General features: G+C 49.2%; 1 protein-coding gene across 4 annotated transcripts in view; it reads right to left on the bottom strand.

The window, feature by feature from the left end:
- The window catches only part of IL4R (interleukin 4 receptor), a 50,040-nt gene that overhangs the window by 25,841 nt on the left and 6,977 nt on the right, over positions 1-17,222 (bottom strand). Inside the window, exon 1 of one of the 4 annotated variants that reach the window (XM_068966974.1) lies at positions 9,075-9,188. The exons of 2 other annotated variants lie outside the window; for them this stretch is intronic. The gene's annotated coding sequence lies outside the window, so the exon portion shown is untranslated. Of the gene's footprint in view, positions 1-9,069; positions 9,189-17,222 lie in introns of those variants that run through there. One more of the 4 variants, XM_068966973.1, reaches the window with a different exon arrangement.

Raw genomic sequence — 17,222 nt, forward strand, 5'->3', positions numbered from 1 at the left:
TCCGTGAGCTGTTGCTGTTTTCAGTCACTCAGTCGTGTCTGCCTCTTTGCAGCATGACAGGCTTCCCTGTCCTTCACCATCTCCTGGAGTTTGCTCAGACTCATGTCCATTGAGTTGGTGATGCCATCCAATCATCTCATCCTCTGTTGCTCTCTTCTCTTCCTGCCCTCAGTCCTTCCTAGAATCAGCACCCAATCCGTGACTGGGGAATAAAAACTATTAAATGCGGTTACCTCAAAGAAAATCTAATTCAAATCCCCCCAAATCACAAGGCCCAGCAAGAACCCCTTACCTACTGAAATCTATTCTTCCATATCTGTTTAATTAAAAACTGGGAGATAAATATATTTTATTTACCAAAATTGCAGCACCCAATACATGCTAAAGCTTAAAACTTAAACTTACTACATCCTTTAACATCATTCCAGGCCACTAGGATCCCCAGCAGTTAATTAGTAGTATTCCATTGTGTGGCCACTGTCAGATTTTAGCCCTTATTTATTATGTTTATTACTTTGTTACTATAAACAGAGGGGTTTGTGAGCCCTTCCTGGGAAAACCATCACCATACATTTCTGTTTATTTCCTTAACTTTAAATACTTGCTCTGTCGCTTGGGACAGAGCAAATTGCTTAACGCCCCTGTTCCTCGGTTTCCTAATCCATCAAGTGGGGCCAATACACTCCATTTCACTGGGATGTTATGAGGATTTTTTACAAATTAATTATTAATTAGGCTATGTAGAGTCTTACTTGCAGGCATACTGGAGCTTCTCTCTAGTTGAGGCGTGTGGCATATGGGATCTTATGCCGTCCAAGGATGGAACCTGAGTTCCCTATATTGGAAGGTAGATTCTTAACCACTGGACCACCAGGGAAATCCCTGTTGTGAGGGGTTAAAAAAGCTACACACGTGGAGTCCTCAAACAGTGACCTGAACAAAGTAATGGGTCAAGTAATGTCAGCAGTTATCATCACTAAGAAAAGCGCTCAGAAGCCGACTCCCGAGGGGTCAAGGAGTTTGCAATTTCCTCCCACCACTCCCGACGCGTAATGCCAAACGCCCTCTCAGCAGCAACAGACTGGGATGGCTCCCCTGGCTTGACTGAGAGCACCCACCCCACACCTTCAAGCCCCGCAGCGGTCTCTGTGTGGGAGTCCCATCCGGAAAAGCAGCTGCCAGGCCTCGGGCTGCTTCAGAGTTCACACGCCATTAAGAGAGTTACCCTATCTTTCAGAGTTTTGGCTCCTTTTACTGCTCCGTGGAAAAGACACTAAGATCAGCCTCACAGGTGTGTTGCAAAGAGGAAGTCAGCTGTGTACCTACCGCACCTGGCACAAAGTCGGGAGCCTAATACCACACCAGGGCCCTCAAGCTCCGTGGGAAGCTTTCCAGTGACTTTGTCCTGCTTGAAATCCCTCCCCAGCGGGGCCAAATCTCCAACTCCACCTGGCTCCGCCTCCCTCTGTGCTTGGCCCCGCCCCTCTGTGCTTGGCCCCGCCTCCTCTCCACCTGGCCCCCACATACACAGGCACTCCTGCCCCACTGGACACCATCACTTCCTGCCACCACTCTTCAAACACACCAGGAACTCATTCTCACCCGCATGCTTTTCCTCTCCCTATCCTCATTCATTCTTGCTCACTCTCTTGTGTCCCTCTCATGCATTTATTTATACATTTATTCATAATGAATAAACGACCCCTTAATACTCGAGTAGTTTATCAAGAAAAGCAAGGAGAGTCACCAATATAACTACAATAGGACCATCAAAAGCAGGGAGTTAACACAGATGCCAGCTAACCCACAGACCCTATTTCCATTTTGCTAATTGCCCCGACGACGCCCTTTTATGCATCTGCGGACCATGCCATCCCAGCGCCCAGGGCTTGGCTTCTAAATATTATTCTGCACTGACAGAAACCAGAGCTCCTCCGACAAACAGCTGACTCTAGGAGCAGGGAAAGTACACGAAAAGCTTAGAACTCTTGGGCCAGTAAGGGCGGGCTCTGAGAATGATGACCTCTCGAAAAGACAGAGCCAGCTAGAATGGCTGCCCACTGGCCAAAACAGGCAAAACTGGAACCTCATAATGAATCTTTTAGTAACCAACTGTAACCCTTTAGAGGTAAAATAGGGGTACAGAAGTCTAAAGTGATACAGATGAATAAGTGGGGGGAATGGACAGCTCTATTTCACCACAGCAGCCTCCAAGTATCTCCCCACAACTCATATTATTATGAATTAATGAGTCAAATACTTATTAATAAACTATGCATGCATGCTAAGTCGCTTCAGTCATGTCCGACTCTTTGGGACCCCATGGACTATAGCCCACCAGGCTCCCCTGTCCATGGGATTCTCCAGGCAAGAATACTGGAGTGGGTTGCCATGCCCTCCTCCAGGGAATCTTCCTGACCTAGGGATCGAAGCACGTCTCTTAGGTCTTCTGCATTGACAGCCAGGTTCTTGACCACTAACACCACCTGGGAAGCCCCATTAATTAACTTTATAACTTTAGATATTTTATATACAGTACAGTACTTTATATATATATGTATGTGTGTGTGTGTGTGTGTGTGTGTGTATATATATATATATATATATATATATATATATATAATTGTATAGAACCTCATACACAGAAACCTGGCAGATACCACCTTAACCAAATGGTCTGTGTTGACATGGCCAGGGACAAATCAAGGTCATGAGCTTTTGGAAAACAATGCTCTTGGAGGGCCACAGCATCCCTTCCCTGGGGTCCTGTCCCCAGTGCACGAGTCACATGGAAATGTGGAAATGTCAGACAAGCCTACTTGAAGGATGGTCTGTATAGCAAGTGGCCTGTACTCTTTAAAAAGTGTCCTGGGGCAAAAGGTAAGGCAACTGGGAGACGTTCTCCTTTCAACTGTGTGTCTATCATCCCAAGAGCCCAGACAAGAGTGTCATGGACAATCAAGCTCCTAGTACCTAGGACAATGCCTGTGCTAGGAAAGCATGTACAAAGCATGTGCTCAGGAAAGTCTGTCAAATGAATTCACTTTGGACATGATCTGGCACCTCTGATGGGCTCAGCACAGGGCTGGAAAACTTTCCCTAGGGGAGACTTGGTATCCACCTTAAGTCCCAACTGGCCTTCCTGGCAGAGCTGCCGTGAAGACCAAGGAAGGAGGGATGGGAGTGGGGTGGTAGGGCTGTGATGCTGGTTTCCTCTGCCTAGTCTGCATAATCTTCCCTCTCGTAAGACCAGAGATCCACAGCATCCTGCGGCAGAGATGGCAAAGGGGTTACTCCAGTCCAAATTCTGAATGAAGAGAAACAGAGAGGTCAAGACGCATGTCCAGGGTCACACAGCAGAAGGCTAGCTAACGTGGTGAAGTCCCCTAAGATGGTGTGGGAGAGCAAAGCAAGCCCCTCTCAGGGAAGACCGAACTATGACATGCACAGCGGGCAGGGTGTTACCTTTGATCTCTTATGGAGGGCACATCCAGACGTATGTATGTTCACACACACACCCACATACGCACACCCACTGGTTTCACAGGGACAGCGGGTGTTGCATCTCAGGGGAAAACGCAAGATGTGGTGTGCACGTCTTCACACGGCACAGATGTGGTGGCAACAAGGGCTCTCTGAACATCACAGGGAATGAAAGGCAAAGGTGCAGAGAAGAAAAGGAATGAAAAGGAAGAATTAGCAAGCAATCAAGGTAAGAGGAAATAATTTCAAGCCCCCACCCTCCATTGTGGTATTCCTGAGATTGGGGTTGGAGGGGTATCACGGTGGCCTGCCCAGTCCAAATGCCGACCCGAACAGGGGTCCCTGCCAATACTCCACTTATCACACGCTGCCGTCCAGTTTCTGCTTGTACTCCTCCTTGGACGCGGTGCTCACTCTCAGGTCATTTCTGAGCAGAGCCTGACTGCTGGAAACAGCTTCTTTATCCTAACCAAGCATTTGTGTAAACAGAACCTTGCTTGTCAAGTATTCACTTGACCTTTTGCCAAGTGCACGAGAGTTATTACTTTACTGACTCAGCCGGAGAGCCCTGCAAGATGGGTTGTTATTCCCACTTTCTTCCTAAGGGAACTGAGGCCAGAGAGGTCAAATAACTTGCCCATCAGATACCACAGCTAGAGAGAGGGCAGGGCAAGGGTCAGAATCCAGGTCTGCTGGCTTCTGAGCCCAGGTACTTTCCAATATACCAACTCCTTCAACTTCTCCTAGAATCACAGACTGAACCCAACAAGATGGAATGAAATGAGCCAGGAAGAGCTGGTTATTCTGCTTCCTTCTAAACTTTTTACATAGGTTAATTCAATAATCAAAAGAGTCCTTCCAGCTAAAGCCATATTAACAGAAATGTGAGAGCCATGTCCAGGGAGGTGCCTCCCTTTGGAAGGAATCCTGCTGACTTGAAGCTTGTCGAGAGGATGACAACTGACACAGATAGGGCCCGAAAACCCCAGAGGATCTAGCAGGCCCTTCCCTAAAGGGCTCTGTGCTCCCATTGCCTGCAGCCTCATTATGCAGTCAACAAACCTTCAATATTTACCCTAATATTTAAACAAGCCAAGTTTCCTGGAGTGGGTAGCTATTCCCTTCTCCAGGGGATCTTCCTGACCCAGGGATTGAACCTGGGGATCCTGCAATGCAGGCAGATTCTTTACTGAGCCACCAGGGAAGCCCTAAACATTATATATATATATATATATTCAATTCAGTTCAGTTCAGTTACTCAGTCATATCTGACTCTCTGCGACCCCATGGACTGCAGTACGCCAGTCCTCCCTGTCCATCACCAACTCCCAGAGTTTATTCAAACTCACGTCCATTGAGTCAGTGATGCCATCCAACCATCTCATCCTCTGTCATCCCCTTCTCCTCCCACCTTCAATCTTTCCCAGCATCAGAGTCTTTTCAAATCAGTCAGTTCTTCACATCAGGTAGCCAAAGTATTGGAGTTTCAATTTCAACATCAGTCCTTCCAATGAATATTCAGGACTGATTTCCTTTAGGATGGACTGGTTGGATCTCCTTGCAGTCCAAGGGACTCTCAAGAGTCGTCTCCAACACCACAGTTTAAAAGCATTAGTTCTTCAGTGCTCAGCTTTCTTTATAGTCCAACTCTCACATTCATACATGACTACTGGAAAAACCATAGCTTTGACTAGACGGACCTTTGTTGGCAAAGTAATGTCTCTGCTTTTAAATATGCTATCTAGGTTGGTCATAACTTTTCTTCCAAGCGGTAAGCGTCTTTTCATTTCATGGCTGCAGTCACCATCTGCAGTGATTTTGGAGCCCAAGAAAATAAAGTCTGTCACTGTTTCCATTGTTTCCCCATCTATTTCCCATGAAGTGATGGGACCAGATGCCATGATCTTTGTTTTCTGAATGTTGAGCTTTAAGCCAACTTTTTCACTCTCCTCTTTCACTTTCATCAAGAGGCTCTTTAGTTCTTCTTCGCTTTCTGCCATAAGGGTGGTGTCATCTGCATATCTGAGGTTATTGATTTCTCCCGGCAATCTTGATTCTGGCTTGTGCTTCATCCAGCCCAGTGTTTCTCAAGATGTGCTCTGCATATAAGTTAAATAAGCAGGGTGACAATATACAACCTTGATGTACTCCTTTCCCTATTTGGAACCCGTCTGTTGTTCCATGTCCAGTTCTAACTGTTGCTTCCTGACCTGCATACAGGTTTCTCAAGAGGCAGGTCAGGTGGTCTGGTATTCCTATCTCTTTAAGAATTTTCCACAGTTTGTGGTGATCCACACAGTCAAAGGCTTTGGCATAGTCAATAAAGCAGAAATAGATGTTTTTCTGGAACCCTCTTGCTTTTTTGATAATCCAACAGATGTCAGCAATTTGATTTCTGTTTCCTCTGCCTTTTCTAAAACCAGTTTGTACATCTCGAAGTTCTTGGTTCAGATACTGTTGAAGCCTGGCTTGGAGAATTTTGAGCATTAATTTACTAGCATGTGAGATGAGTGCAATTGTGCGGTAGTTTGAGCATTCAATATTTAAAACAGCCCTATCAAGTAGGTACTATTATTTTTTTCCCATTTTCACATGAGGAAACTAAGGCTCAGAAAAGTTTGATGACTTCTCTGAGGTTACAGAAAGGTGACAGTCCTGGGATCTGAACAGGGGAAGTCAGGATCCAGAGCCTTTGCTGGCTCTTAACCACTATAGGTGTTTAGACGCCAGAGTCCTCAAAGCTTTGGAGGTCACTGGCCCATGTAAACATCCGTTGCAAACTCCAAGATCTTTTCCTAGAAAAGTGCAAACATTTAATTTTGCATTCCATCTTAGTGGTTCACACAGAGGTTACTTGAGCTTGCCTGCATGGGTGCTAAGTCACTTCAGTTGTGTCCAACTGCTTGTGACCCTATGGACCATAGCCCGCCAGGCTCCTTGGTCCATGGGATTCTCCAGGCAAGAATATTGGAGTGGGTTGCCATCTTCCCAACCCAGGGATCGAACTCACATCTCCTGTGTCTCCTGTACTGATAGGTGGGTTCTTTACCACTGAACCACCAGGGAAGCCCACTTGAGCTTACTGAAGCCCAAGTAAGGACTCCAGGTCAAAGGCCCTCCTGTAGGCCATGAGCAGTGTTTGAGAATCTTTGAACAGGGTCATGTCAAGATTTTTCCCAAAACCTAGTTTGGAGGTAGGGAGAACAATGGAATAAGGGGAAGCCAGGGGTGGAGGGGGCAGTGAGCAGTTACTACAAACATGAGTCACCCCATCTTGCACCCCATGTTGCCATCTTGCACCCCATGTTGCAGCCAGAGTCATTTTAAAATTGGAAACCAGGCCATGATCTGCTCACTTCACTGGCCTCTGGCTCCTGAAAGATATCTTCCCTCGGGCGGGGGAGGAGGCCACAGAGCGCCAAGGGTTCACAGCTCATCCAAGAACAGCATCCCTGACTCAGCGTCACATCCAAACCCCGGAATGCAAACAGCCAATCCAAAAGGGTATACGCTGTGTGATTCCGTTTATGTAACATTCTTGAAATGATCAAATTATGGAAATGGTGAATAGATGAGTGGCTGCCAGTGGCAGCGGGAGGGGGTGGCAGGGAAGGAGGGAGGAAGAGAGGTGTGGCTATAAAAGGGCAACACAGGGATCCTCGAGAGGAAAGGACTGTTCTGTGTCTCACTGCGGTTGTGGAGACAAAAACCTGTGCATGTGATAAGGTTAAATGAGTAAGAGTCAGGCTAACAAAATGAATACAAAGAACATGTGTGTGCGCGCTTGCCTGTAAACACATTCAGACAAGTGCAAGCACAACAGGGGCTATCTGAGGACGAGCAGGGGATTCTATCAATGTCAATATCGTGGTTGTGATACTGAACTACGGTTTTGTAAGACATGATTACCTTTCGCGGAAAGAGTATAAGGGACCTTTCTGTATTATTTCTTACAACTGTGTGGATGAATTCTTACAATTTTGCTGTGTTGTTGCTTAGTTGCTCAGTCATGTCTAACTCTTTGAGACCCCATGGATGGTAGCCTGCCAGGCTCCGCTGTACATGGGGATTTCCTAGGCAAGAATAGTGGAGTGGGTTGCCATGCCCTTCTCCAGGGGATCTTCCCAAGCCAGGGATCGAGCCCAGGTCTCCCGCATTGTAGGCAGATTCTTTACCTTCTGAGTCACCAGGGAAGCCCTCATTCTTATAATAATTACCATAAAATTAAAAGTTTAAGAAAATGCACACACACAAAAATCCCAAACCACCCAAATCCGTCTAATGATCTGGGTCCTGAGACCCCAGTAGCATTCCCTCTTATTCCTGCCCTCTTTCCCCAAGAGCCTTTCATCCCAGTGGCCTTCTGAACACTGATACACTCCTGTCTCTTTCCTCCTTCGCAGCCTATATATCAGGAAATAGCATGCAACGAGGGCTCCTTTGTTACTTCTTATCTAGGCACCTTGTTTATTTCTGTCATATACTTATCACCATCTCTAATCATATCACTGAGGTTATATGTGTGAATGTTTATTTTATTTCAGGATGTGGATGGCAAAGACACAAGGCTTTGGTGACAAAAATGCTTTCAACTTTCCCAGATCAAAACACACCATGAAGAAAAAAAGCAAGCAAGCAAAAGATTAGCAAAATAGTAGCAATCTGCATTCTAGAAAGTGAAGGGCCTTCATATATAAAGTGGTCTTACAAATCAATAAAACAAACATCTCTTTGAGAAAAACAGCTGTGGTTATTGCTTTGTCCCCTGAGTCTAAACAATGCCTGACGTGTACACAGTCACGTGCTCATGAAACATCTAGGAAATGTTGATTAAAATTCAACCACAGTGAAGACAATAATCTTTTAAACATGGAGTATGTATCAAGCCTTTGCTCATTCCAATTGCTGTGCATATATAATGCTTATCATGTGCTTGCAGGACTTGGTTCTAAGTGCCTATAACATATTGAGCAATTTAGTTCTCACAAGTACTGTTAAAATCCCTAGTTTTTAAAAAAAATCTTTTTATGTTATTTCTTATTTGAATGACATTTACTTTGGTCATTTTCTACTAAATTCAGCTATGTTCTTTTTTCTTATTTTTTTGGTTTCATTTTAATTTTTAAAATTTATTTTATTTTTTAATTGAAGAATAACTGCTTTACTGAATTTTGTTGTTTTCTATCAAACCTCAACATGAGTCAGCCATAGGCATACATACGTCCTCTCCCTCTTGAACCTCCCTCCTATCTCTCTTCCCATCCCACCAATCCCCATTATAATGATGAGGCCACAGAGGCACAGAGAGGACAGCACACTTGCTTATGGGCAGAGAGCTAGGATCTGAACCCAGGCAATCTCACTCCAGAGCCCATGCACCTAACCGCTGCCTCTAGGCACATAGTTCCTGAAGCCCTGGCATGCGGCGTTACCAATTCCACTGGCCAGAGAGGAAACCTGAAGCCTCAAGAGGGCAAGCGACAAAGCCAAGGTCACAGAGTCAGGAAGCAGCAGAGCTGGGGGAAGCCTGAGCCAAGGAGAGAGCAGAAGCACCCAGAGTGTGCCGGCGGCGGGAGACACGCTTACCTTACTCTTTTGATCTGGGAGGAGATGAGCAGTGAGTCCTGAAATGTCTGAAGCCAGCAGGGGTATGGAAGCGACCCGCTGGGGCTGGCCTGAGCCCAGCAGGGTGCACAGGCCTCCTACTCCTCTTCCCTCTCTTGGCTGCAGACCCGAGTGAAGGGAGGGGTGGCGGTGGAGGGGGTGGATCAGTGGACAGGATGCAGCCAGCCCCGTGACAAGAGGCACGTGGAGAGGGAGCCCAGGACAGCAGGGCCGCAGGGGATACCTCCCCTGGGAGTTACTGACCCCTGAAACTGCACCGTCTGAAGCCGGCCTGCAGCTTCCCTTGCTCTCCGGGGCAGCTGAGCTGGTCTGGCAGGGGGCCAGGAGGGAAGGGAAGACACAGCCTTCCCAGAACTGCTGCCCAGCGAGGGTTCCCGGAACCAGTGGCCACATCAGCTGCCCCACCCAAAACAGAGGCTGGCCAGGCCAGAGCCCCAAGATGGCCTGGGCTCTGCCTGCCTGCCCCACTCCCAACCCGAGAAGGGAGGGGAGGGTGGGCTGGGGGAGGGCTGTTTCTGCCACCACCAGGAGCAAGAACCACCTCACCCAAGAGCCTGCCAGGCTCCCCGTGTACCTACTGTGTGCTGCAGGCCTCACCAGGCTCCCTGTGTGCCTACTGTGTGCTGATGTCCTAACCAGGCTCCCCATGTACCTAATGTACCTACTGTGTGCTGCAGGCCTCACCAGGCTCCCCGTGTACCTACTGTGTGCTCCAGGCCTTGCTAGGCTCCCCGTGTGCCTACTGTGTGCTCCCGCCCTCACCCACTCACTAGTGACCCATGTATTCTTTTCTTTTTCATTTTTATTTATTTTTGGTTGCACTGAGTCTTCGCTGCTGCTCTGGGGCCTTCTCTAGTTGCAGCAAGCAGGGGCTGCTCCTCATGGTGGTGTGTGGGCGTCTCACTGCAGTGGCTTCTCTCTGTTGCGGGACACGGGGTGTACGTGTGTGGGCTTCAGTACCTGTGCACCTGCGCTTAGTTGCTCCGCGGCATGTGGAATCTTCCCGGACCGGGGATTGAACCTGCCTCCCCTGCACTGGCAGGCAGATTCTTACCCACTATGCTACCACGGAAGTCCTGCCCCATGTATTCTCATTGCAGGTGCTTTCTTAGCACTCACTATCTGCCAGCTACTACAGATGTGGAAAAGACATTCATCACACATTCATTTCCTCCTCCTTGCCTTTAACAAATATTGGAGCCAGAAGAAAAGTTACTGGAGGATCTGGGGCACAGAGGTGAGACTATCAAAGGCTCCCTCTGGCCTGGGGGGTCAAGGGCAGAAGCAGAACCCCATGAGGAGGCCACTGGACTAGCCCAGGTACTAGGTGCCAGGTGTGCCAGGGTTGTAGGGAAGAAGAGGTAAGAATGGGTTAAATTCTAGATCTGATTTGAAGGTAGAGTCAACAGGCTTTGCTGACAGAATGGAGTTTGAGGGCTGGGGCAGAGAAAAGGGGATTAGAAGGAGTAAAAATGATGATTCTGAGGGACTTCCCTGGTGGTCACAGTGCTTAAGAATCCATCTCCCAACGCAGGGGACTTGAGGTTGATCCCTGGTCCGGGAAGACCCCACAAAGCTGCAGGGCAGCTAAGCCCGTGTGCCACAAACTACTGAAGCCCACATTCTGCAACAAGACAGACCACCACAGAGAGGAGCCTCTGAGTGCAGCAACAAAGACCCAGCACAGTCAGTACAAAATAAATAGACAGTTTTTATAAAATGACCCTGAGGGCTTTGGCCTGAGCCATTGGAAGGATGGAGGTGCCACCCACCAAGATGGAGTGGACTGAGGTCAGCCATCATCAGATACGTAGGAGGCTGTGAGGATGGAGCTGTCAGTGCTGAGGGACCGGGAAGGTCCCCCTGGTCCCACCGGGTCAGTGGGGGCGAGCGGGGTGGGTAAATGACCAAGACTCCCCCGGGGAGGGGTGGCGGTGTGTGGAGAGGAAGGAAGAACGTGCCCCAGAAGGCACATGGCCCCACCAGGGCAGGGAACCTGCTTCACCTCTGTAAGGAGACACCTAGCCCAGCGTCCGGCACAGAGCAGGAACTCCACAAATGAGCATGTGTACTCGACTTTATTCCCGTTTTTACACTGATACAGTGCTTCCTTAGTGCCGGGCGCTGATCAAGGATGCTTAAGGACCCCTGTGAGATGAATACAATGATGAAACCCATTTTACAGTTTCTGAAGGAGCCTAAAAGAAGGAGGGTGTGGTCCATTTCCCATCCCACAAGACAGGGCCTGGGCTGCAGCGATGGGTAAGGGTCACAGAGGATGAGAGCAGTGAAATCACCAGGGCTGGAGGACAACACTGTCTACCAGGGTTGGTAAGCAATTCAGACCTTGTCCCCAAGGCAATAGGGAGCCACTGAAGGCTATCAAGCAGGAGGGGAGCTGCTTTCCAGAAAGCTCACTCTGACCTGTGTGTGAGTGACCGCAGGAGCAGCTGACAGAGGAGCGGGTACTGCCGGAGCCGCAGAAGGACACGCAGCACCAGCTCTGTCTGGGAGGCGGACGTGGCAGAGCCTGGTGATGCTTAGTGGCTGGGAGCTGGGAGCGGCTGGTGGCCTTGGGCTGGGGCACGGGCGGATGGGTGGATGGTGGCGGGATGCCGGGAAGGGGCGTGGTCTTGCTGGGGAAGACCACATGCTTTGAGGCACTGTGGACTTGGTGAGTCCAAATGGGTGATGGACCCAGGAGGCAGTATGTCCTAGCAGCCTGGAGCTCAGAGAGAAGGCTCACACTGGAGGAGACAGGTTTGTGGGTCATCAGCTGTGGCTCAAGCCCAGGATTTGCTGTGCAGAGTGAGACACAGCCGCGTCTGAGGGGCAGGAGAGGGCTGGGGGCTGTGGACCTCCTTCATGGGACTCGCTTGGGCCAGACTCCCAGAGTGAGGGTCACCATCTCAGGGACGGGCTGGCACCCTACTCCAACAACCACTTTATGGCAACGCGGGCACTCAGGTTGGCTGTGGACACGTTGAGAGCAAGTGTCCACAGGAGAGGCATCTGGGTGACTCCACCTAGCATCCTGGAAGCCACGCCCATCCTCAGAAGGTACCAGAGCCCCCAGGAAGGAAGCTGAGCCTCAGGGACCCGCGTGCAGACATCGCCTGCTGAGGCCCAGCGGCCAGCCTCTATCACTCTACAAGCCCTTCTCCTGCTTCGTGTTTCTGCCTACACTTATTCCTCGTAGCTTATCACTCACACACGCCTGCTGTGCACTGTCAACCCCCCAGAGAAAGCCAGCTCCTACAAGGCCAGAGGCTACGCCCACCCTATTCGGTGCTATAGCCCTACAGCCTAGCACAGGGCCTGGCACACAGCAGGGGTTGGGGGGGTTCCATAGATATTTGCTGAATGGAAGAATGAATGGACGAATGCCCCCTGGCTGTGTGCAGTGAGGTCTGGCCAGCCAACCCTGATGGAGGCAGGGATACAACTCCCAGAACTGGTGTTTTCTGCCTCTCTCTGCTGGATAGCACTGACCAATCTGGGCTCAGAGTCTCCTTGAATACCCCGATACAGGCACCACACGGATCTTAGCCACCCCGGCGCGGGGAGGGGGGAAGGGGCTGACCTCCCAAGAGCTGGTAATTGGCGCATTATCATAATGAGTGCTCACTGCCCTGAGACACAGATACAAGATGTCTGGAGCTCCAGATGCTGATTAGATTTTGGCCGTCTTAGTGATAGTCACGGCTCCTGCTGTGCCTCCTTCCTAAGGTCACCAGAAGTCACCATGATTTTCCCCAGTTCCTTGAGTCTTTAGAGATCAGGCCCTGGGCCCCTCTGCCCATAGGGCCCACCCCTCTTCCCCAGCCGAAGGTGCAAGTATTATCATTCCCTTTGTAGACAAGGGAAACTGAGGCCCAGAGAGGTTCAGAAACCTGCCTGAGGATGCACAGCTAGTCAGCAGTGGGCCTGGGAAGTGAACCCGGATCTTCCGAGTCACAGCACAGCATCTGGTCCAGGGGAAGCAGCCATAAACTCACCCTTTTTATAGACCACTCTGCTTGCTTCTCCCAGCAAGCCTCGTGTGGAACATGTGGTCAAACCTCCCTTGCACAGAAGAAGAAACCGAGGCTCGGAGGGGTTCAATAACAGTCCCAAGGAAGTGATGAGCTAGAATTTGGCTTCCACCACTGTTTGCCCAGGATTCCCAGGTGGTGTAGCAGTGAAGAATTTGCCAGTCAATGCAGGAGACACAAGGGACGTGGGTTCGATCCTGGGTCAGGAAGATCCCCTGGGGTAGAAATTGCAACCCACTCCAGTATTCTTGCCTGGAGAGTCCCATGGACAGAGGAGCCTGGCAGGCTACAGTCCATGGGATCACAGTGGAAATGGCTGAGCGCACACACGCACACACACTCTGTTTGCCTAGCCCTTGCAAGGAGCATGTCTTAACAGTGACCAGGACTTTGTCCCCTAGGCAAACCTGACAGGCCAGCACAGATAAATGCTCCCTGCTCACGGTCTGCAGACAGGCGGGGCTGGGGTGGGGCTCTCCTTGGAGTTCTTTCTGTTGTCTCACCCCTTATCATTCTTGGCCCGGTCAGGGACACCCGTCAGTCATGTGGGGTGACCCACGTGGGCAGGGACCCCAGGGCACCTAAGACACGGAAGCTTAACTCTGAGCGTGGGCTCGGCACCAACTGGCTGGGAGACCTTGGCAAGCTGGGGTCCTTGGAGACCGACCGCGGAGCCCCGGTCTCCTTACCTGTGAAATGAGAACAGGACCACTTTGCCTCCTGGGGTGGTTGAGGAGGGGCAAAGGGACCATGGCTGGCATGGCTGGGCAGAGAGGCCTGGGGCAGAGCTGACAGGACAGGTGACAGAGCTCGTCTCCCAGCACCTAGTGACCACTCTGCAACCCTGAGTACACAGCAAATGGCGTGACACCCAGATGGGGTCTCAGAGCACAAGCTGAGCGAAGGAGGCTGGGCTTGGAAGGGCGATACGCGCTCCATTCAGAAAAAGTCCAAAAGGAGACAGACCAATCTTGGGGTTAGTGGCTGGGAGAGTGTCCTGGGAGAGGGTGGGCGGGAGAGAAACTTCTGTGGGAGGTGCTGGTCATGCTTCGTTTCTTATCAGGTTATACGTGCTCGTGTTTACTTTGTGAAGCTGGGCCTTTGCCTGCATGTACATTGCAATAAAAAGGAAAAGAAAAAAAAAAGATGGATGAGACGGAAAGGAAGAGAGCAGAGGAGAGTGCATGAGGCGATCAGGGTATGTCAGCGAAGGTCCCGGAACAGCCAGTTCTCAGGGCTGGTGGATCCCCAAAGACTCTGGAGTCCACAGTTGGTAAGACTGCAGGTCCCTCTAGACCTTTGCACAGCGCCATCAACACTCTAGCTAGCTACTTGCCCCCGAAGACGGGGCACTCACTCCCTCTGGGGGCAGCTTCCAGCCACCCCTCGTGGCCATGGAGAGTCACCTCCCTCAGCGTCAACTCAAACATCTAAGAGACTTCAGACACATGGCCTCAGAGTAGAGAGGGGACAGTGGAGAGCGCATGTCCAGCCCTAACAGGAAGCCGCCCACCACTCTGCTTTGCACCACATACGTGAAGGCCTAGGCATCGCTAGGACTCTCGATTTTCCACAAGAAGCTAGAAATCCAGATTTTTATGTATATTACTTTGATTTTTAAAAACCACACACTACATTTGTGATCCCCTTTGGCTTACAACCACCAGCTGATGTCCTCTTGCAGGGGGTGGGGGGGTGGGGTGGGCACAGGGCGGTGAGTGTCCTGAGATGCCAGGACCCCCAACAAGAGGAAAGGAGCAACAGGTGAGACCCCCTGCACCTTCCCTAAGTTCCAGCACCCCTAAATGTTCTCTTCCTTCTGTCCCTCTGGGATGCAGTTGTTATGGTGATGAGAGGAAGCAGGGCTAGAGGCACGCCATCACTGCTTGCTCTTACGTGGCTGAGCCACAACACTTTTTCAGTGAGGAATTCCAAAATTTTGCAAGCCCCACTGCCTTCCTCCTCCGCGGGGGCAGGCAAGGGGAGGTCAAAGAACAGTCTTTACAGCTTCCCCGCCCTGCCCCACTGTCCCCCAGTGTGCCACGGATTCCCCACTTCCCTTGGGCCATTTCCTCTGCCTCCCGGTGCCCTCCACCTACGCACCCTCAGGAAGTTCCTGGTCAAACCCTACTCTTTCCTCTGCTCACTTCAGAGCTCTGCCAGTCTCTCTGTCCCAATATCCTCTCCATTCTCATAAAGGGTGAAACATGCCTGTCATTTCTCTGTTTTTCCAGGCTAAAAGTCCTCCAGGGCAAGGATTGTGGCTTACTCATCATGTCTCTTTGCAAACACGGGACGCAGCCAACCAATGCCTGCGAAACTGAAGCTGTCAGCTGCCTCATCGTGGGTGAGTTCCTCCCTCCAGGCCATTCTCACTGCCCAGAACAACGGCCAATATTGACACTCCGTGACTAATATGAGTACAGATATGTTTACGAGGTCTTTCATATTCACTCTGTTATTATTTTCACAAAAACCCTAGAGAGGGGCAAAGCAAGTCATATCCCCATTTTATGGTTTAGGAAATTGAAGCCCAGAGAGGGAAAATGACTTGCCCAAGATTACAGAGCAAGTGAGTTGCAGAGCTGAGACGAAGATGCAAGTTTTGTTTTGCTTTTTGTAAAAAAGAAACTCATCTGGGTACCAGAGCAGCGTCAAAGAAAAGTCCTACAACTTTAGAGGGGAAGAAAAGAAAATAATTGGAAAATTAGTTAAGGAAAAAGCAAGTAGAGATAACAGGTATAGAAATATTATTGCTGTTGCTGCTCTTTGTTGTTGTTTAGTCACCAAGTCGTGTCTGACTCTTTTGCGTCCCCACAGACTGTAGCCCGCCAGGCTCCTGTGTCCATGGGATTTCCCAGGCAAGAATACTGGAGTAGGTTTCCTTCTCCATTTCCTTCTCCAGGGAATCTTCCCAACCCAAGGATCAAACACGTGTCTCCTGCATCGGCAGGTGGATTCTTTACCATTGAGTCCTCTTAATACTGAATAAAATGGAATTCAAGGCATCAAAGTATTATTAAAAGAGAGAAAGGTAGCTGTTTTATATTGATAAAAGGAGCAACTCACCAAGAAGGTGTAAAAGTCATGAACCCTCTTCTATTCATACATTCTATTTAAATGCACCAGAAAACAGAGCTTCCAAAAACGAAGCAAAAAACCAAGGGCTTCCCTGGTGGTCCAGTGGTTAAGAATCCACCTTGAAGTGGCCTGAATCCCAGTCAGGGAACTAAGATCCCACATGTCTTGGAGCAACTAAGTCTGTGTGCCGCAATCACTGAGCCTGCATGCCACAACTAGAGAGCCTGTGTGCTTGTGCTGGGATGAAAGAGCTAAAACTTGAGATAGCTAAATAAATAAATATCTTTTAAATGACACAAAAAGCTGAGGGCAGGTCAAGGGAAAATGAACAGAACTCCTGTTATGGTGGGAGATGAAGCAGGTAGAGAAAGCTACATAAAAAACATGAAAAATACAAACGATATAATTCGTAAACATGACCTAGATAGACATAGTTTTATAACTTTACACCCAGCCAGAAATACACATCTTTTCAGTGACAAGAGGAACAGACAGAAAGACTGATCAGAAAATCCTACAAAGAAGATCTCAACAAATTCTCCATCACTGAGATCACAGAAGCTACAGATATTGACCACTCTCCATAGAAATCAATAATCAAAATATAACTTTAAAATTCCATCCACCTTAAAAGACCATAAAGCATATAACAATTTTTAATCAAAAAAGAAATTATCAACTATTTTAGTAGTGAATGATTTTATGTAACAAGAACTGTGGAATAAAGTCATAGCAGTACTTAGAAAAAAATTATAGCCTGAGGTGGATTTATTAGGGAACAAGAAAAACTGAGAACAACTGTTAGCCACAAACAAGGAGTCTCAGAATGGAAGAAACCCTTATTGACAGCAGCTCATGTAGAAGAGGGGCTTCCTGGGTGGCTCAGAGGTAAACAATCTGCCTACAATGCAGGAGACCCAGGTTCGATCCCTGGGTTGGGAAGATCCCCTGGAGAAGGAAATGGCAATCCACTCCAGTATCCTTGTCTGAGAAATCTGA

Source organism: Capricornis sumatraensis, chromosome 3 (assembly GCF_032405125.1).
Source record: "Capricornis sumatraensis isolate serow.1 chromosome 3, serow.2, whole genome shotgun sequence".
Taxonomy (NCBI): domain Eukaryota; kingdom Metazoa; phylum Chordata; class Mammalia; order Artiodactyla; family Bovidae; genus Capricornis; species Capricornis sumatraensis.